Raw genomic sequence first — 22,080 nt, 5'->3', positions numbered from 1 at the left:
GGTCAGGCCAGCCGTGCTTGGGACAGTGTGTTTGTGAAAGTAGAAAAACCAGAAGAAGAGTCTGCAACAACCAAATTAATTTAGAAAGTCCTCAACTCAAGGTCAACATAAATAAAAGTTCATTGAATTTCAACATAAAATGAAATAGAGCTGGGCGTAGCAGCTATAATCCCAGATGAGACCAGAGGATCAGGAATTCAAGGCCAGCATGCACTACACAGTGAGTTTGAGGCCAGCCTGGGCTAGTTACCCTGTCTTGAGGAGGAGGTGGTGGTTCTGGAGAGATGACTCAGTGGTTAAGAGTGATTACTGAGCTGGGTAATGGTGGTGCACGCCTTTAATCCCAGCACTCGGGAGGCAGAGGCAGTCAGATCTCTGTGGATCTCTGTGAGTTTGAGGCCAGCTTGGTCTATAGAGTGAATTCCAGGACAGCCAGGGCTACACAAAGAAACCCTGTCTTGAAAAACAAAACAAAAATTGCTGCTCTTGCAGAGGACCTGGACCTGGGTTTGGTTCCCAGCACCCACATGGCAGCTCATAGCCACCTGGAGCTCTAGTTCCAGGGGATCTGACACCCTCATTTGACCTCTGCAGCCTCCTGCATGTAAGTGGTGCACTTACATCTATGCAGCACACACGTACACATGCAAAATAGGATAAAGATACATTTTTTTAAAGAGAGAAAGGAAATGGCATTATTTATCATTTCACATTAAAAATAGCAAGCACACAGGGATAAATCTCTTCTCATTGAAAGCCATAAAACATTAGAGATATTAAAGACTGTTCATATTTTGAAGATTTCACACTGTGAAGATGTCAGTTACTCCCAAATCAACCTACAGACTTATTTCAGGCTCAGCACATTTCTTGTGGCAGAAACTGACACACTGATTCTAAAATGTGCAGGAAACAGAGAACCAGGAATAGCCTCGGCAGCCTGAGAGAACAAAGTTGGAGGACTATACTAAATATATATTGGGATTTATCATAAAGCTACAGTAATTAATATGCCGTAGAAACAGCACAAGGGTTGACAAACAGAGCAAGGCACAGACAGAAGCAGGAATCCAGAAATAGAGCCACTCAGATGAGGTCACTTGATTTATGGCAAAGGTGACATTGCAATATGGTGGGAATGGATGATCTTTTCAGTAAATATAGCTGGAGCAATTAAATATCCATGTGGGGGAAATGAACCTGAGGAAATGATCTCACAGCACACCCTCAAATTAACTAGATACAGATCATAGCCTACATGAGAAAGGTAAAATCGTAACGCTGGTGGCAGGTGCCGGGGTGGAGGGTACAGTCTGGCTGTCCCCTCCCCAGTCTCATGTGATGACTATATTGGGCCCAAGTTCGATGGCTTCTGGAATTGCTGACATGTTGGGGCCCAAACCTGTCTGCATTCCTGGATCCCAGAGGCAAACTAAACCATCAAGGTTTCCTTTGTTGAAACAGGAGGAATAAGGGGTCAACTTAAAATTTCACCTCCGCCACTTGGCAGTGTAGTAGGAAAAAAAGAATTGCTGAGTTTAACTGGTGGGACTGTGGGGATTTTCTCCTATGCCACCTGTCCATTCGTCTAAGGAAAACAACCTGGGTTTTTAGGCAGAGTTTTTAGGATGTAGCCCAGGCTGGCCTCCTGTTGGTCCTCCTGCATCAGACTCCCAAGTGCTGGAATTATAGGAGTGTATCAAAAATATTTTATCTATTTTATAATGGTTTATTTTATTTTTATGTATGTGCATGTGTGGGTACCTGTGTGTAGGTACATGGCCTCAGAGGCCAGAAGAAGGAGTTGGATCTCCTGGAAGTCGAGGTATATCCAGTTGTGTGCCATCTGACTTGGGTACCAGGCACCAAACTGCAAGAGCAGTCCATGCTCTTAACCATTGAGCCATCTCTCCAGCCCCCAAAATAGTTTTAAATGTAAGAGGGATCCATGACAGCCAGTGTTGCCAGTCTCCATGAACCACTTGGGACACCAACGTCCTCTGCGAAGAACGGCTGATGAGACTTGCCATTTCTAGGGCCTCCTTCCCACACATTTCCAAGAGCCTTGAGAGAGCACTTGCTGCATTTACCACAGGCTGTGGTGTTCAATAAAATCAGGCCACACTCCACCTTTAACTGTCTGTCACTCCACCTCTGCGTCCTCCTCCTCTGCTCATCCAGAGAGGAGCTAGATGTAAAGAGGAGCAAGGGAGGAGTTTCCTCACAGACCACACTTTCTTCTGCCCAGCCTGAGGAAGACTGTAGCCTCAGACCTGACATAGAAACAGACAGGCATGAGGTGGCCTCTCCACTTCTGCCAGGCACTAGCTTTAACCCAGGACAGGGAGGCTGGCTGAGGATCAGACCTCAGGCCAGGAATGCACGATGGTGTTTACGGAGTACTTTCAATATTACCTTCCAGCTCTCTGACCCATGACCGGATCAGAGCGGGGTGCCCAGTGCTGGGAGGGATGACTCCAGCCAAAACCAGTTAGAGAAGGAAGCTCCCCTGGCAGGGAGCCTGGCAGACGGGAGTATGGCAGTCCCTGGCAGAGGCTTTATGGATGAAGTGCTGCCCTACCCAGTAAACTCAGGAGGAGGGAGCTGCCGTGATTCAGGGAGCCACAGGCCTGGGGTCACAGACAGGGACTGTAGCGGGTTTGGAGACTCAGAATTAGAAAAGGCAGGAGGTGTTTGTGAGTACCTGTTAGGTCCCTTCTGAGGCCTAGCAGCTCTGCAAGGAAGGAATCATCGTTATTCACCATCTAGATGAGGCTCAAGGGGAGCAGATCACAGAAACAGGAAATGACTGTGTATGTGTGCGGGGTGGGAATGGGGACTAAACCCGGATCAGATTCCATGGGCCTGCTCTATCTCTGTGTCCACCTATACTGTGAGCAGTCTGTCCGTGTGTCCACCCATGCACTGTGAGCAGTCTGTCCGTGTGTCCACCCATACACTGTGAGCAGTCTGTCCGAGTGTCCACCTGTGCACTGTGAGCAGTCTGTCCGTGTGTCCACCCGTGCACTGTGAGCAGTCTGTCCGTGTGTCCACCCATGCACTGTGAGCAGTCTGTCCGTGTGTCCACCCATACACTGTGAGCAGTCTGTCTGTGTGTCCACCTGTGCACTGTGAGCAGTCTGTCCGTGTGTCCACCCGTGCACTGTGAGCAGTCTGTCCGAGTGTCCACCCGTGCACTGTGAGCAGTCTGTCCGTGTGTCCACCCGTGCACTGTGAGCAGTCTGTCTGCGAGTCCACCTGCGCACTGTGAGCAGTCTGTCCGTGTGTCCACCCGTGCACTGTGAGCAGTCTGTCCGCGAGTCCACCTGTGCACTGTGAGCAGTCTGTCCGTGTGTCCACCTGCGCACTGTGAGCAGTCTGTCCGTGTGTCCACCTGCGCACTGTGAGCAGTCTGTCCGTGTGTCCACCTACGCACTGTGAGGTCTTCCCCAGCAGGGAACAGGGCCCTGCTAATAGCCTGGTGAAGACTCCTAGAAGTCTAAAGTGACAGGGACAGCACCTTTTCCCTCCACCTGACCTGCTGCTGCCTGAGTCAGCCCAGGTAAGCAGGGCCATCCTGACCTGTAGGCTGACCCTACCTTATATGGAACCAGTATGTATGTCTTGTACTCTGTAAGGAGTGGGCAAAATGTTTGAAAAAGGTTGCACTAGGGGCTTTGACGACCAGGGTCTGGCACGTATGAGAAACAAAGCCCCTGGGGAAGGAGGGAGGTAACCGTAGATTAGGCTCCCAGGGCAGTGGGCAGGGTTCCGTGTTTGATGCCACCATTCCACAGGGACAAAGGAAAACAGGTCAAGTGTCCACTTGGAGGATGAGAGGGTAGCTCTGAAACTGCCACTCCTGGAGGAGAGAAGACAGCCGTTCTGCCCTGCCGGCTCCTCAGAGGCCCAGGACCGAACTGTAGAGGCCCAAGACTGACACAGCCCTTAGAGCAGGGCCCTTGGGGTGTACATCTGTTTCCTGTGCTCTGAGAGCCACGTTTGGGTCCTATCTTGAATCAATGTCAGCTGTTCTAACCTGTCGGCCCTGCTTCTCACCAGGAGCGAGTATCGGATGTGGTCACCCACCTTACCCTGCCACCCCTGGCTGTGGATGGCTTGTGACTTCCACACCTTGAATGCCTTTCAAGGAAAACATGCTTAGCTCGCTAAAGGGATTCAGAGAGTGGGCCACAGGCTGAGAAAAAGTGAATGGCAAGGGGTGTGCTGCTCCTGGGGAGAAGACCGGATTCGATTGGATTAGGTTATTGCACAAGTAAGTTCTGGGACACTGGAATGAGGCTGGTGGAGTCCCTGCCATTGCTGGGAATCTGGTTCACAGAACAGTGAAGGAGCCTTAGCTCAGGTGCCAGTGACATGGTGGGAAGTAATGTCTCAGCTCCCTCACAGAAAGGCTCAGGGCATGCTTATCAGCTCATGTCTAGGGCCTACAGCTCAGCAGGGACCTTGGGGCCTGTGGCCTTGACCTAATATTAGATCTCAGCCTTTTTATCTGTTGCTGATAAGAGAAGGAATTCATTTCCCTCGGCACGGCAAGGAGAGTCACAGTCCTTACTCCGGGAGCTATTGGGGCGATTTTAGTAAGGCTCCCTTAGGGAGAGTCTAGTTGAAGTACCAGGTTCTGGGCTGAGTGTGTCACGTACATGATCCCTGTGCACAGGTCTGTGAGGAGCAGTGTTTACTCTCTTATGGAGGTAAGGAATGGCATGACCACAAAAACCAAATTGCTTGCCTAAGTACAGCGGCCTGTACTAGACCCTGAGGCAAACTTGGCTTCACTCAGTCCTCAGGACCCCATCCCACCCAAGTGGTGTTTCCCAAGATTTCTTGAGGAAGGGCCTACTTTAAAAATCATACTACAAGACAGAGGCAACTTTCCTGGATTCTACAGAGGTTAGAAACATACTCATTATTGCCACGATTGGGCGCGATGTGGCCTGTAGAGGACCCTGTTCCCTACAGAGCTGGGCCCCAACACTCATATCTACAGCAGGCCTGTGTGGCTTCCTTGTACCTCACCTTAGGCCCATCACCCCACTCCTCTAGGAAGAACGATGGGCCTCATCAGCCACCAGATTGGAAGTTTCTGTGAACAGAAGATGGTCTCAAAAGTCTCATTGGCCAGGAAGATTTTTCTCAGCCTTTACTCTCTGGAGTTTGCCTAAATATCAAATTATATCATTTATTATGTATCACCCCACACCTGGCTCTGCACACCATGGTAAACAAGACTTCACTTTTGGGAAGGGTAAGCTTGCTCCTTCCAAGGAGATGCTGGTATGGGTTAGTCTGCCCCAGAGGAAGTGATGGGCCCTCTGACCTGTTCTTCTGCCTCTGTCCATCCCCACGGCACTCCCAAGAGAGGTCTGGCTGCACTCTGCTTAAACATGGTCAGTAATGGAGGCTTCTGTCTCCTCCCAAGGCCTGTCTGGTCCCCTCACTGTTCAGCCCCCACGAGGGAGGGTCCAGGCCTTCCAGTTGCTTCTCTTCACATGTCCTGAGAGTCAGATGAAGTGGCGTCCCAGCACCCTATGCTGACTTCTCAAACCACACCCGAGGAAGTTTCGCCTGTTTTTTTTTTTTTTTTTTTTTTTTGCTATTGCTACCTTCAGGGTTGAGACCTTAGGCTCAAGCCATAACCCTCTGCTCTGTGGTCTGCTGGCTTTGAGAAGCTGCCTAGGGTCACGGTGCTGAGGTGTAGAAGGCCCCAGAAAACTGAGCAGGACACAGAGGTTCTATTACCCGACTTGTGTGACCCAGGGAGACGAAGTGGGTCTAAACCCTTATACCACACCACAGACCTCAGAGAATCCCAGGGGAGAGATAATGGGTTGTTTAAAAGAATACCACGATGAAGCTCATTCAGTAGCTTATGCCAACACGCCCCCTGAGTGAGAGGCCGAAGAGTAGGCTGGCCAGCTGAGGACAGTCAATATTGACTCGGGCCTTGTCTGGGCCCAGTTCCAGCCCATTCTAACAGTGTTGTGGTCCAGCAGCTGCTTACACCAGCCCAGCCCTCTGACCTCTGTGTGCTGGACTTAGAATCCCAATCTTTTCCCATCCTGCTTCTGGTGCACACAGGGCTGGCCTGGGCACGAGGCTCTAAGAAGGCTGAAGAGTGACATTCCTTAAGAGCACTACAGGCCAGGGCCCTTCTTACTGTCAGATTCCAACTGACTTCATGTAGAAGCCCTGGTCCTCAGGACCTTTCCAGAAGAACTTCAGCAGTCCTCCACCACAAGATGGCTTTACGTTCCTACAGCCCTCAGCTTTCCAGAGCTCTGTTTTGTTCACCTCCTTGCTTTATGCTCAAAACCACCGTGAGATAGGCGGAACCAGCTTTGCGGGGCCTTTTTTTTTTTTTTTTTTTTTTTTTTTTACTGTCCTGGAGCTCATTAAATTGAACTCACAGAGGTCTCCCTGCCTCTGCCCCCCAATATCTGGGATTAAAGTCATGTGCCACCATGTCCCACTACTAGGCCCATTTTAAAGACGGTGGGCATCAGGGAAGAGGAAGAAAGAGATGACACATGTATGATGCCTGCCATGTGCCAGATGCTGTCCCAGGTGCTTTTGACCCTTGCATCTAATGGATGGTACAGTTATTCTGGCTCCATTTTACAGATGGGGAAACTGAGGCTTAGAGAAAACCTTCTCTCCTTGATTGCACGTGACTCTAAGCTCCTCCACCATGAGGAGTCCCCAGTCTGTCCTATCACGCCATTACTCTGATGGACTCTGAAGCCACAAGCCAAAGGCTCCTGGTGTCCCTGAAGTACCCACGGAAACAATATCTCAGGTCAGGCTGTGAACACGTGAGAATGCATGTCATGTGTACAGATGTTCCTCCTGTTCCTGTCTGTGAAGCCGGGTCTCCTTCCAGAAACGGTCCCTTCCTCCATGCTAGAGGTGGCGAGTTAGAGTCTCCTATTACTACTTCCTTAGACGCTCTGCCTTGGTTTTATGCCTATCGCTTGTCTCTAACGCCCTCAATAACAATCTTGCCAAGTGGACCACTCTGTTCTCAAAAGTCCCCAGCTCAAGATAGCTTAAACTCTTCTAGCCGGAGCCTGGTGAGGTGGCCTCCTGGGCTGTTGGAGGTAAACCATTCCAGTTTCACATTTTCACTAACCTATGAGGGCGGCATTATCACCACCACTTTGCGCTGAACCCCACTTTACAGACAATAAAATTTTTAGAGAGGAGGTAAAACAACTTGCCTAAGGAGTCATCAGCCAAGTGGAGGTCTGAACCCACCTCCATTTGGTTTCAAATGCTGTGTTCTCAGTCCTATATACATACAGCAGCGCAAAATAAGCAGACATGGGCTGGGGTCCCCTCCCCAGCTCCGCACAGAAAAACAAGTCAGAAGATCCTCAAAAGCACTAGAATATGGCAAAACACAGAATATAGCTCGCATCCCAGGAACTCTGTGCCTTAGACCCTGATGATCCCAGGAGCCGACCCCACATCGAATGAACGCTGCTGCTCTCTGAGTGTGGGAAGAGCTGGAGTATGTTAGCAGAGTTTCCTGCACTGATCAGCACAGACTTGGGTTAGCTACCATCCTCCTTATCTGGGGCCTCTTCCCTAAGCACGCGTTCTGAGAACCTGGCCTGCGGGACTCTGCCTTGTTCAGCAGGTTATCAAACCTAATGACATCAGAGGCTGGGCCAGAGACTGGGCGGTCCATTTGAAGCCCTGCTGGCCCTACCATGTGCTGGAAGAGGTTGCAAATGACTTACCGGGCACTCTCTATGGATTGAGAAATGGCACCTCCACCCCGCCACTGTCTAACAGTGCCTAGAGGATCCAGCTCCAGGAGGGCCTCCTGCCCTCCGCCTGTCCCTCCCAACCCACCTCCCAGGAAGGTCTGGAGCAGGAGGCCCCTCACTCACCTCCTGTGGCCTTCTCTCCTCTCCTTTTCACTATTCTCCGTTCAGCTCTCTAGAGCACGCAGGGGAGGGAAGATCCCAGGACCTTCCAGAGCCAGTCCTCTGCCGGCCTAGGGAGAAGCACACTGTGATCAATGTAATTAAGTGTCCCTGCGGATTCTGCGACTGGCTGGAGTCCAGGACGTTGGGAACCGCACCCCTCCCGGAACGAACTCGGGTGCCTGCTGGGCTGCGGACCGTGGGGCTGGAGAGGGTGGGGGAAGGGAGGCGCAGCGCCGCTTCCGAAGTCGCCAGTGTCCCCCCTCACGCTCGGTCCCGCGCGGCGCTCACGCCGAGGTGGGGCGCCGAGCTGGTATGCGGGCGCCCCAGGGCCTCTAGGTCCCGCGGCGGGCCAGTCCCAAACTTCGGGAACTGAGAGCCCCGGCCAGGAGCAGGGGCGAGGCCAGCCGGTCCCCTAGGGAGTCCTGATCCCCGTTCGGGTCCCGGGATCCCCGGGCCGCCGCGGCGCCCGGGGCACCCACCTGCCAAGCGGGAAGCCGCGGAGAACCCCGAGAGGCCGTGGGAGCCGGGCCCGCCCTCCGCGGGAGGGACCTCGGCGCGGGCACGGCAAGGAGGGGCCGCGGCACGTCGGTGCGGCGCCCGCCCGCTTCACCTGGCGCGGAGTTGGACTGCAGGGTGTGGCTTCAGGTGGGACGCCGCGAGCCGAGCGCCGGAGCTCCGGGGAGATCGCTAGGGGCGCAGGGGCTCCCGGCTCGGCCTAAGGGGCGACTGCGTGCCCCCCCCCCCCACGCCCCACGCCTTCCCTCCAGCATCTCGGTCCCAGCCCCGCCGACCACAGCCCGCCTGCCGCGACCTCCCCGCGGCACCAAAGCCAGGACCTGGATTATCTACTGAGCGGCTGTTGTGCAATCAACTCGTTAATTTGCTCGCAGATACCTGACTGGGGCCCCGGGCCCACTCTCCAAAACCTGTGTCCACTTGCACATCTCTCAGAGCCCGATCCGGAGTCCTGAAACTGGGCACTTTAGCTTGTTTGCCAAGTCTGGACAAGTTCCCCCGCCCTGCGACTGTCCCGGGGTGGCCTCCTCGTGCAGGCAGGAGAGCAGCATAGAAAGGGATCCCGATTTCCTTGTCACCCTGGCTTAGTCCTGAGAACTTTCTGTGGTTTTAAGATTACAGAAAAGGGACTTTGAGGGGGAGAGACCGCTTCCAGCAGCATGCCACCCACAAACTGGACGGTGACATCCCAGCAGGAGCCCTCTACCTGGTTTGAGGGAGAGGCAGTGGACACCTGTCTGTCTCCTCCCCCCCAGCTAAGGAAAAGACCTTTGCTGTCCTCTGCTTGGGCCCTCGGAGAGAACTTTACTCGTTGACTGCTGAGGGGACTCTAGCTTAGAAATGTGTGACATCTGGAACCCAAAGGGCTGCTTCCTATGGCGGCTAGGTGACTGTGGTGTCAGTCACAGGGAGGGGACACAAGACACCGGACAGTACAGGACTGTTTCTTTTGTCACCGTTGCTAGGTATCTCAAACTTTGGTTTTTAATTGACATCTTGGTTGCCACATATTTTTGATCGCTGATTCCCTAGCTGTCTGGGTGCTGTTTCTAGGTAAGTCGTCTGTGTTGTGGGCTCGCTTGCTTCTCTGGAGTTCACTCCAGGGCTCCCACCAACCTGCATAAGGGTGAGCCATGGGAACTTGCCAGCCTCACAAAGCTCTGAGCCTTGTGTGGTCGCACCTCGGACCTCCATACCCTCATTGTGCTGGGGAAGGCATGGTGCAGCCTTGTGTGCTGGAGAAGGGTGGTATGGGAGCTTCAGCAGCTGGTCACAGCTTCTCCCAGCCCCACACATATGTGCATTTCATGTCTGTTCACTCCTTCCTCTGTCTCCCCTTTCTCCTCTCTGTCTTTCCTAAGTGGATTCTATTTCCTCTGGACTTTATAAGCAAAGCCCTGATCTCCTGTGGCCAGCTAGGAAGCTGCCTGAGTCCCTTGAAGTGATACCAATATGGCTTCCCCAAAGATCAGTCACCTTGGGCCTAGGTACTTGCCTGGTGTTGGCTATAGGAAGGAGGTTGTGCTGTGTGGAGGGTGGGAGGAGACTGGTTGCCGTGGATTTGAAATGAACTGCAAACCAAAGCTGGAATGGAGTGTAGCATTGGCTCTAGAATCAACACCCTAAATTACTTTCTTTACTGATCCACAAGTGTACATGTGAATTACCGTCTTCTAATAAAATACCTTTATATGTCAAAACCATAGCTCTATGCATTAATTTGAATTGTTGGACTACAATAAAATATGAATGTTAGAATATTACCGGAAATCAACTGGTACCTAATTTGGTTTGAATCAAGGTTGACATATCCCAGAATAGCTATTAGTCAAGTCTCATCCTTTCCTTACAGGGAATAGGTTTAGGAAACACTGGGTCTCTCCTCCACCCTTGGAAGCTGAACTGGGGCCTGGGGCCTCAAGAAAGGCAAGGGCTCGCAAACAAGATGGACCAAGGAGGTAATGACTCCTCTGTTGATGAAGCTAACCAAATCAGCTTTCAGTAAGATTCGCTAGAGACGTGTCCATCCTCAGTACAGGACTACACTAGCGGACCTCTCAGGCTCATGAGCCACACACATCAAGCGGTGTTTCTCTGTTCCCGCTGCTTCTACACAAGGCTCAACTCAGCAGGTTGGATGATGCCCTGTTGGCTGGGATGACTGGCCTATAGAGGGTAAATTGAATGGTTAATTCCTGTTTGGGTCTCTCCCTCCTTGCTGCTCTCATCCATGCGCAGCTCAGCCCTGCCTCAGAGGAGAGCTCGGGACACCGGTGTGGAAAGTCCTAGCCGCAGTCTGAAGGACAGTGTTGCCTCCAGTGTGCTCACACCTCACTCTGGGCCTGTTTCCTCCACTGCTATGGGACACCAGGCAAACAGTCCCCTGAGGAGACTTGGTCTCTGGCATAGGTCTGTTGCCAAGGGAGTTCATGTGCTGCCATCCACACATCAGGCAGGAGCCTTGGAGAAAGCACAGATAAGACCAGCCAGCCAGCCCAGTCTTCAAGGGCCTCAGGGTGGCACATAGGGTGGGGTGAGCACTTCCCAATTCTCTCTCAGCCAGTGTCTGTCGGGCCTGTTGGAACATCTGACTGGCACCGCCAGGGCTGAGAGCCCAGGTTAGGGCCAAAGAGGAAAGATATGGATCAACTTGTGGTTTAGAAATACAAACACATTATCCTTCCCTGTGCTTTTCTGCTCAGAACTTGAAAAGCTTCCTAGGAACCAGGAGCTTGCTAACAAGCTCCCTAGCTCTCTGTTCGTTTCCTATCTCTGGATGCCTCTGCTCTCCTAACAACAGTAGTAATCACACCTGCCAATTACTGAATGGTTCCTGTGGGCGGAGCCCTGAGGTAAGCTAAGAGCTTACGCTGCCTCACTCCATCTGCACAGTAACCCTGATGGAAGCGCCATACTATTATTATTCTTACTTTACAGGGGAAGAAACTGAGGCACAGGGTGGCTAAGAAAGGACCCATAATTCCTGCTGTAAAGCATACGTATGGATCCTTCCCATCCATGCACATGCTTACCTATCCATATGTTGAGATCTAATCACCAATGTGAGAAAGTTATTAGGAGGCAAGGTCTTAGAGGTGATTATCACCAGAAGACCCCTTGTAACTACTACTCTGGTGGTTAACCCCAGGCAGCACCCAGGAGGCAGAGGCAGGTGGATCTCTGTGAATGTGAGGCCAGCCTGGTCTGCATAGAAAGTTCCAGGACAGCCAGGGCTACACAGAAAAACTCTGTCTCCAAAAACAAACAAGCACTCACCACCAACAAAATAACTCTCCAGGTTAGCAGGGACATAGTCTAAAGAGAAGCACTTGTGCCCCTCCCTTAGAGGCATCCAATCTATGAGATAGTGGACCACACAGAATGATGATTTTCTGCTTGAATTCCTTTCTAAGGGAAGGGGTGAGCTGAAGCTCTGGTACCAGCCAGAACTTGCCTCCCAGGAAGGGACTTCATACACTTCTGACAACCTACCCACCCACCTCACAGGATGTTGCTGAGACAAAGATGGACGACTAACGGCAGAACCACACCTTGACTAGGACTAGGTAGTCATACACTCCTCCTGCCCTCTAGTTACAACTAAACCTGTTGGTACTCTTGAAGATGGACTTGGTGGGGGTCACTGAATCCCCCCTTTTGTTCCTCTTCCCGGTGTGGCCTTATTGAATAAGTATTTTTTGCTCCACTCCCAATCCCCATTACTTGTTTCTTTAACTGGCATTATCAGAGAGGTGACAGAGCCTAGCTTGTTGGGGCTGCCAGAGGACAGGCTTTTACTCTAAAAATCAATCAAACAAGCAAAAAAACAAACAAAAACCGTAACACCTCATGAACCGAATTAGTGCCCGACACAAGTAGCCTCAGAATGGGCTCCAGTCTCTAGCCACCTGATGTTATTATGAAAAGATAACCACTTATAAACCAGGAAATGGACCTTCACTGAACACCAAGTTTTCCAGGATCCTAACCTTGGACTTCTGAGCTTGCAGAACTATGAGAAATGGCACTGTGTATAAGGCGCATGGTCAGTGGTATCCTGCACATCAGCCAGTGGCCTAAGCCAGTTACTGAGTGGAGAAGCCACATCACATGACTCCAAGTTTGTTCTCCTAAACTGATGCTCAGAAGTCCCTGAGGCCAAGGACAGTCTGAACAGTTGGCAGTGGGAAGATGTCAACTTATACCACTATGCAGGAAGGGTGAGTCCGGTGCATGGAATATCTCCACCCCTTATCTGAGTAGGACATGAGAACTACCATATGTTCAGGGTAAAGGTGGTCACTGAGTCCCCTGTTAGGACCAAGTACTAGGTTTCACTGGTCATGAGTCAACACCCTGCCTGCCGATCCTCCTCAAGCTGTCTGTCCATCACAGACCAAAAATGGGCTTGACAGCATGAGTCTCACATTCAGAGACTACTAGGGAGGTAGACAGCCAACACACCTGCATACTCCAGGCAGAAGGAGGAGTCTGTGGGGACTGGGATCTAGGAGGGGCAGTGGGCCTGCTCCCCGGAACTCCCAGCCCCAGAAGATGCCTCTTATCTAAGATGTTCCATACCTGTCTCTTTCTGTTCTGGGATTGGTCCCGCTAGTGCCTTTCCATGACAGCCCATCCACTATTTGCTGAGGGGCAAGAGCAAGTGCATACCTCTAAGGTCCAGGCAGCATGAGTTAGGGAAGCTTCCTTTGCCAGACCCTTGGGTCCTCCTGCAGGAGGAGGCAGACATAGTCTAGCTGTAGAAACCATGGCTTCCTGCAGGACTGGAGCCCCTTGGCCTGTCTATCTGCTCATCGTGACCTCAGCTTTGGTTTCTTGCTGTGGATAATGGGGAAACGTTGCTCTCTTCCCTTGGGAAGGTGAAGTGATGAGGTCTAAGCATTAGCGTTCAGGGGTCCTTAGGACCAATACCTCCAAACAGGCCCAGCTGCAGTGGCACACACCTTTAATCCCAGCACTCAGGAGGCAGAGCCAGATGGATTTCTGTGAGTTCAAGGCCAGCCTGGTCTACAGAGTGAGATCTAGGACAGGCACCAAAACTACATGGAGAAACCCTGTCTCGAAAAACAAAAAACAACAACAAAAAATACCTCCAAACAGAGTGACTGAAACTGATATAGGAAGGAGACTACACACACACACACACACACACACACACACACACACACACACACACAGAGTGTGTACACACACTTCCATAAAGAGCAGCCAAGCCCATTGTGGTATGCCAAAGAGCAAAATTCCAGGATTCTTCCAGAAGATAAAGTTACTGCTGGCTACTCAACCGATTCATAGCCCAGAAAAAAACAAAACAACAACAAAAAAACCCAGCCCTGCTTAGGGTCCAGTTGGTGTTGGGAAAGTTCATGGGTGCCCACCTGATGGGACCACCCATCCATTTGCTGATGAGACAGGAGCTCGGGCCCACATTGGCCTCAGTAGAAGGAGACAGCCTCATCTACAACAGTCTCTTTCTGGCTACTTTTTCTCAAGTTCTGACCCTTTCTAGACTGCCCTCCAAATAAAAACGGGCATTGGGGCTTCCACTAGCCAGACCTTCCCAAGGGGGCCTGATAACTTGAGATGAGCCATTCAGGAGCAGAGGCCTAACTGCAGACCATGGCATCCTTCCCGGGTGCATGGACTTTCAGCTGAGCCAACCTGGCAAGGCTTGGGGAGCAAAGCCATCTCTACGGTAAGGACACTCGCTTTAGAGACATGATGGATTCATTTAATATCTTCCTGCTACAATTGCTTTGCAGGCTCTACTCTTAATGGCCCCCAAAGTTCCGTCCAGATGCCTCTTGCTGTCACTACAGCGCTCTGGCTGCCACTGCTACTGGCCGAACTAATGGCTGGAAGCCCCTTTGAAGAGGACCCCTTAATTATCCCTCTTTCTCTGCCGGACCCACAACTGCTGCCCCAGGTCTGAGGCTGGGGCAGGGTTATGACTGTGGCATCCTTGGGTCTGACCATCAAGGACAGATGGTGATGGTATGGGGGTGGGGGAGACCTGGGCCTGGCCAGATGAGACCCAAAGCTTCTGAGGGAGTATGATGTCGGCCCCCCGAGTACCACCCTAACTCTTCGAATACAAGACCATACTTAGATGTAATTGCATGAAGGCCACAGGGTCTGGGCTGTGTGGCCTCTGTGGAGCTCTGACCACTGGGTTGATGTTTGAAGGCATGGCTTCTTTAACTGTCTGTTCTCTGGGTATTTCCTTTCCCAGCTCTCTGGCACATACTGGGCAAAGCTCCCGTTTGCTTACTGGAAGATTCCTGTGAACATGGACAGGGTGGGTCCTTATCACACCATTGCCACACCCATACCCGTGCCCCTGCTTAGCTGGGGGGGGGGTGTCCCCGACATTGCTCTTACGTGCTTCCGTAGGGTCCTGAATATCTGCTTTTCCTGCCCCACCTGCTGTGAGTCTGGCTCCATCCCTCACATGGGCTAACATTTCTGCCTCACCCCTCCTTTCTGGACGTTGGACACACCATCTTCTTCCAACAAGTTCTACCCTAAAGTCTCCTTGCCTGTCTCAGATCTGCTGACACGAGACCACCCTCCTCTTCCTGGGAACTGACCTCTAATGGTGACAGCTACATATTTATATCCCTTCCTCATGGGGAAAGAGATGGCTCAGTGGGCAAAGAACTTGCTATGCGAGCATGAGAGCCTGGATTCATACCCCCTCCCCCACCAGGAGCCACATAAAAAAGCCAGCTATGGCAAGCACAGAGCACATCCCCAACTCTTGGGGTAAGCGGGAGACAGAGTCCCCAGGCTCACTGGCCAGGCAATCCAGCTGAAATAATGAACTCCCAGGTCAGTGAGATACCCTGTCTCAAAAGATAAGATGGAAGGGGCTGGAGAGATAACTCAGCCAGGAAGAGCCCTTTGGCACTTCCAGAGGACCCAAGTTCAGTACCCAGCACTCACATCACGTGGCTCACAACAGCCTGTACGTCCAGGTCCAGAGGATCCACCACTCTCTTCTGGCCACCATTGGCATGTACACACACACACACACACACACACACACACACACACACACACGCACGCACACACTCCTCGCTGGAAAGGAAAATATAACTGGTGGAAAGATGATCTGAGATACCTCTCCCCCTATGCCCTCTCTTCCCTCTGCCCAAATTCCTCCCCCTTCTTGGCCCAAGGCCTTCTCGGCCTGTGCTAGGACCTGGGACACACAGAACTTGAGTCAATCCATTCACAAATTAGTTAGATCTGCTCACTGGCCAGCGGCCTAGTGCCAGGAATGATGTCTGTCCTTGGGGACTACTTGGTCAATAAGCACAGGTCAGACTGAGGCCCCACATTGAGCAGAATGCAGGGTGTGATGGCAGAGCTCAGGCCCCTGTGAGAAAGAACAGCATGCCCAGAGGAGGCACAAGGACCTGTCCAGCCTCACACTGTCAGACCAAACCACTTCTCCCCAAATCATCAAGCTATGGGCCATTCTTGCCTGTGGCTGGTCAAGAGAGGTGGAGCTTCTAGTTAGCTGGGTGACCTCAGGACCCACCTTCTATAAGTCAATGAGAGCTGGACTGAACACTGTCAGAGACCCTCCTTTGTCTTAAAGGTGCTGCAGCATCTAGGAGGGCGAGCTCATTTGTGGACAGTCCTCTCCTCCCCTGGCCGTGTGGCTGTGGTGTAACTGGTCCCCTAGCTCCTTCTTCCTCAGTACTTTCTTGTACAATTCCATATGATGCCTCATTTGAGGCTGAAAGAAAGCCATGGAGCTGGAGATGCTCCAGGCCAGGAAACTAAACTACAGAACCAGTCCTCCCGGTTTTAACTCTGCTGTTGCCTTGGCTTTGGGAGTCCTGGTGCCATGCAGCAGCCTTGAGCAAGGTGACTGGTTTGTTGCTATTTGCCCTAGGGGAGAGTAGGCTGGGTTCCTGCTGCACTGAGATCAGAGGCCAGAACAATGCAGAGCTGACTTGAGGTTTCTGCACTTCCTCTTCTGAGCATGCAGGGAAGCCCTTTCCAAGCTCTGGACAGCCTGGAGTGAGGAGGAAAGACCTAGCCATGAAGCTTCTTCCTTAGCCAGAGGTCAGGAACCCTAGGACACAGACACAAATGCACACACAAGCAGAGCATCCTAGGACAGGGATGTCTGATTTGCTGATTAAACAGGACTTTAGCAAAATCCATGCCTCAGAGAAGTCCCAATTGTCCAAAAATGGTCATCGGCATCCCTCCGTGAATACTTGGATCTCTGTACCGCAATAATGCCATAAAGAGCTTTTATACACATTACTGACCACTGTGAGAGTTCCTTTGCTGGGGTTGAGGTCCTGCAGCCTCTTGTTCAGAGAGGGAACTTACATGATTTCTCCCAGCTTACAAAAGCCTGTCATGTTCTGGATTTGCCTTCGTTTCTAGGTGAAATCAGAAGAGCGGCCTACATTTTCTAAATTACTATGATGGATTACCATTTGGTAAGAAAAGTTTAAAAAGGCTCTGGGATTGAGTGTCCCCAAGCCACTCATCAGAGTGGTCCTCTCTGCATGCAGCCTTCCAGGCTTTGTGATTCAGGCGGGGATGGTGAGTCCATAGCTCTTCAAGAACTGCAGCCACCACTGTGAGCAAAGATGTCAGGCCAGAGAGGAGTGGTCCTAGGCCACTCTATCTCTCCCTCCCTTCCATGGGTACAATCCACTCCAAATCCTCAGGACCCCCAAGTCTGGACCTCAGAAGGAACTGTTTTCAGTAGCCTGGGGATCTTTAAAGACCTTGAGCACACAATTTGCTCTATGGGGCAAATGGATCTGGCATTGCTATTCTCCCTGGTTTTCTTGGGCCTGATCCATCATCCATCCGTTGTGATGCCTTGGCTTCTCCCAGGGGAGGGTCTTCCACAGTCACCCAGCAAGCCTCTCCTGACTCCCCTAAATCAGATGGGTCTCTTCCTGGTGGCACCTTGCCTCTCTGATGGTCTCAGCAGAAAGCATCATGGTTACCCACTCAACAGCCCTAGCCCACAGCTGCTAATTATCTCTGCGGGTCAGGAGAGGAAACTGAAATGGAGAGACATGAAATAATCCATCCACATTAGCAGAAGCAGCAATGCAGGCCTGGCACTCGCTCCTGACTGCGCACGGTGACACCGTCCACGGTGACACCGTCCGAGGTCTGGCCGACTTATCCCTGAGCACTCTTTGCCTGGGCCTGGAGATGATAGCTGCTCCCATCTGTAGTTTCACTCATAACATAGGGATTTTTTTTTTTTTGGTAGGGGGTACTTTATGAAGTTCTAGTTCAGAGCTGTCTTGAATTCATGAAGTATTTGGAATGGATGAGTCATGGGTGACAACTTCAGGGATGAGCCTGGGGCCCAGCAGAGGCGTAAGGACAAAACCATCCAGTCATAACCTGGCTCTGTGGCTCAGCTGGTTTCTGGTGGCCTTGACCCCAAGCTTCTCTCTTCATCCCTCTACAGCATGCAAACTTGCCCAGGCCCAGAGCGCTGTCCTGTGTATCTCTTTCCCACTCCCTCGTCCAGCCATCTGGACTTGGTACTTAGTAGCCAGGCAATCACAAGATGCAAACCAGTGAGCAGGGATAAGCACTGTCTGTACCTCACAGCCTGCCGGGTACCACGGTCTATGGGCAACCCCCAGTGCAACAGGGTTGAGAGGTATTCGGGTCACCGGGGTACCACCCTCGTGAGTGGATTAATGTCCTTAGCGCAGTGTACTATAGAAGTGTGTGGAGCTCTCTTGCCTTTGTGCCTTCTGCCATGCGATGGCACAGTTAGCACCAAGGCTCTTGCTAAGTGTGGGCCCTGCCACTGTGGACTTCCCAGCCTCTAGAACTGGGATGCCAATAAAGCTCCATTGTGTGTGTGGATTTCTTAGCTGTATAGATTATGCTGTAATAACAGATGAGACACCAGAAAAGACAAGGTCTCCTTCATCTCATTGGTCCCACTTCTCTGCTTATCCCTTCCTGGACCCAGAGTCTAAGTTATGATGGAGGTGGAGTGTGTGTGGGGGGGGAGGGGGAGGCTGACAGCTTCCCAGGTCATGCACATAGCTTATACACACAGGAAGGCCAACGTTGGCTAAGGAGTTTCCATTTCCTAGGCTCTGCCCCAAGCTGCTAGCTAGCTCATTTATACCAGAAGACTCACAGAAATGAGCTCTTTTCTCAAGGATGGCTACAAAATGCCTGATAATAAGATTTGCAAGACCCCAGTACTGCCCAAGTCTGGCCGTCTGCTCTACTGCTGACTTTCCACTGACAGTCTGGATGGCATCCACTGGGAAGAGCTCTCTGCTTCCAGCCACAGGTCTCCCAGGAGCCCTTTCTGCCTCTGCAAGGGAGGTACAGCTCATTGGAGGAGCCTCTGGGCCATGTGGGTAAGGAATGCCATTTTCGAGGATCTTGGCCTACCTCTTGACTGACTTAGTCAGTCCTCTGTGCAGAGAATCTCTCACAGAGACAGGCATGGTCAGAAACCAGCCTAGAGCCTTCATTGAACCCTCGTAAGCACCCGGCAACCTTTCCATCTGCCGATGCCCTGGCTTCTACCCGAGGCTTCCTCCTGGCCAAGCCAGCTGCCTCCCTGAGGGCCCACTGTTTGCTCAGGTACTTGCTAGCATCTGCCACTCTGGCCCCAGCTGGGCACTGGCTTCTGCTCAGCTCTGCAGACCTGGAGGCTCCCAAGGTTAAGAGTCATCTTCTGGGAGGAAGCGAGAAGAACTTCCAGAGCTGGGTCATTTTTCTCATGCTGGATCCAGGTGTAAAACATACTATAGGCTCCTCCTGACTGAGGTCCTATGTGCTCTCCCAGGACAGGGACAGTGTTGGTCATCCTGAAGAATGGTACAGAGTATGCTGGGACCCACTGGCCTACACCTTCCCTGTGCTGGGCAAGTCCCAAATGCACTCAGTGTATATGTGGGGGAAAGGTTATGCAGTTCATGCCCTGCCGGGGCTCAGAGTTTCCACCCAAATCAAATACTTCTAGAAGGGCTTGCTCTTGGCGCCAACTCCCCTGGTGCCCTCATCATTAGAGTTCCCAGACTTACCACCAGAAAAAAACGTGGGTATATCTACCCACAGAGGGAGACCCTTCTTGGCCCAAAGGCCAATCCTCAATCTTATCTAGGTGAGCTCCCAACCCCACCCTGGGAACTCAGTTTCCATCAGAACCAACTTTGGCAGAGACTCTACCCCTCACTCCCAGCACAAATGCAGAGTTCTCTGACCTTGGCATTCCACACCAGAGGCCGAAATGCATTAGCCTTGCTGCCTGGAGCTCTCTGTGCCTTATGAACCTGAGTTCCTGGGGCCCGATGGAGCCTACCAGCCAAGAACCCTGAGCAGAGGCCGGGAGCCCAAGACTGAGGGAAGCACTAGTGTGCCCCCAGGCAGGTCCCTGGCCCTGGCCTCATGCAGACTTTCAGAGTCAGTCTGGCAGGTCAAGTTCAGGAAGAGGGCACCAAGAGGGAGCAGGAATCCAGTAGGCAGAGGACTCGCCATAAATATTTGTGGAATGACTACATGAGGGGCAGGTGAGAAGGCCTTCTTGGACGGAGTCCTGGCCGCCCTGGCTTGGTCCGGCTGGAGCAGGAAGCAAATTCAGGGACGGCAGAAACAAGCCCAGAGGCCGAAGCCAGTTTCCACAGAACTGTTTCAAAATCTGCCTGGAGAGTGGTAGCAAGCAGGCAAGCAGCCTTGGGAATCCTTAGTCCAGGACCTCCTCACAGCTGTTCTGTAAACATGGAGTTGGCTTCTCTGTCCTAGGTGAGCAGTAGCCTCAATATATGGACACCCTGTCTCCAGCTCAAGAGTTCAGTCTGCCGCCACAGTGGAGACCTTACCTTGGCACTCCTTCTGGGCAGCTGGGCCTCACCCTGTCCCACTGCAGGCTGATGCTTGTCTGGAGCCCAGAAAGCTGCTCTACCTTTAGGCAAAAAAAAAGAAAAAAAAGAAAGAAAAACCTCAGTGATTTTTCTCTTTCAGCCTCCTTTCTCCGGAAGGTTCCTGATGGGTGTCATCTAGTCTCTGTGGGCACAACCTCCCTCCCTGCGGCAGCTTACTCACCGGTGTGCCTGAAAGCCTGCCAGTGGTGTGGGGGAGGCAGGGGCCCACACCCCTCTGCCTGACACACACTGGGGCATGCCTGGAAGAGGCCCCCAGCTGAGCCCCGGACAGCAGCCTGCCCACTGAATGTGTCTATGAGCGCAGCAGGGCACACACATCAGTGCCGGACCTGCTCTGCATGGGGGAGTGACCCGGTCTTGGTAGGAAGGCGTTCCCCGAGTGCCCAAGGCTGTCAGGAAGATGGACGTGCAGACCCAAGCCTTCCGAGTTTAGTTCTCACACTTGGCCAGGCCTCAGGACCACCTCCCATCTCGGCATCTGGCCATGTCTCTGTCCTGTGGACCCAGCAAGGGCTTGGGCCTGCCTGAGCAGGCAGCTGTTCTTTGGTCTGCTCAGGCCATGTGTTCGCTCTTCCTTCTCCCTAGCATGCATTCAAGACTGGACCCGCCCAGCATCCGTCAGAATCAGCCGCTGCTGTCAAGTCCCCATCCCCAGCTCTCCGCTGACCAGCCGCTGTCCTCAGATCTGGCTGGGCGCACACACCGTGACACACCCTCACCCTCTCACACACACGTGGGTCCACACCCAGTACAGAGCCACCTACCTGCACAGGCCTGCCTATGCCAATCCAGCCTTGCTCTCCAAATACCAATGGCCCTGGAAGCCACACGTTTACAGAAAGATCCCCTTGAGAGGTGAGCTTAAAGCCGGCACAGGAGGCCTCCAGTCGGTGTGGACCAGACTCCCCTTCTCTTCCAGCACCTTCAGAGGACACATGGGCAGCCTGATCGCCATGTCCTGCTTGCTATTGTACTCTGCCAGCCGCGGTCTCTCCCTGGGCACCTCTGGCTCCCTCCGTGCCTTCCATGTCCTTAGGGGGTAGTGGCAGCTTCCCAGCGAGTTCCATCTTCCTCCAAGCCGAGGTAGGGAGGGGAGAGTTAGAAGGGGCGGGCCTCAGGTACACCTCCAAGTTTTTTTAGCTCCCCAAATAATCAGATGCAAAGGGGGAAGGAAGAAAAGCCAAGGCGGGCGGGTGGGTGACTCAGTGGCGGTGGGCCGGCTTAGTCACCTGGATGGCTGCTTGCTGCTCCCGGTACGTCAGGAACCGAGCAGTGCCCTCCCCCCACCTGATGGGGTCCGCTGCTGCTGTCAAGAGGAGCTGGCCCAGCAAGCCGCAGCCACTCCCGCCTTCCTCTGGCCGGATCGATCAGGGCCCGGCAGCCCCGGCCGCGGCGCGCCCCTCCTCCACCGTGCACCCCAGCTCACTTTGGGATTTCTCCATTAGATCCTCAGGCAGCGACCTGCTCCTTTAGGGCGCGAGCAGCTCCAACGTTGCCTGGCAATTTTGATATCGTCGGGGGTTGCCATGGGGAGGAGGGTGATGTCATTGACACAAAAAAACCCACTGAATTTACAAATCAGCTGGGGCTGGAGCTATTTATAAAAAACACGTTTCTCGCTGCTTTCCTTTGCTGAGGGGGAGGGCGAGGAAGGACGGAGGGGT

The 22,080-nt window shown here is 52.5% G+C and overlaps 1 protein-coding gene across 3 annotated transcripts in view; it reads right to left on the bottom strand.

Moving 5' to 3' along the window:
• The window catches only part of Pak6 (p21 (RAC1) activated kinase 6), a 33,199-nt gene extending 12,738 nt beyond the window's left edge, over positions 1 to 20,461 (bottom strand). Inside the window, exons 1-2 of one of the 3 annotated variants that reach the window (XM_059261141.1) lie at positions 20,354 to 20,461; positions 7,920 to 8,026 (exon numbers count right to left, since the gene is read on the bottom strand). The gene's annotated coding sequence lies outside the window, so the exon portion shown is untranslated. Of the gene's footprint in view, positions 1 to 7,919; positions 8,191 to 8,437; positions 8,509 to 20,353 lie in introns of those variants that run through there. The other 2 variants (XM_059261139.1, XM_059261138.1) reach the window with 2 other exon arrangements.
• Positions 20,462 to 22,080: the final 1,619 nt, after the last annotated feature.

The sequence above is a fragment of the Peromyscus eremicus genome, chromosome 4, assembly GCF_949786415.1.
Source record: "Peromyscus eremicus chromosome 4, PerEre_H2_v1, whole genome shotgun sequence".
Lineage (NCBI taxonomy): Eukaryota > Metazoa > Chordata > Mammalia > Rodentia > Cricetidae > Peromyscus > Peromyscus eremicus.
The sequence above is the reverse complement of the archived record's forward strand: the minus strand, read 5'-3'. Positions and strand labels throughout refer to the sequence as shown.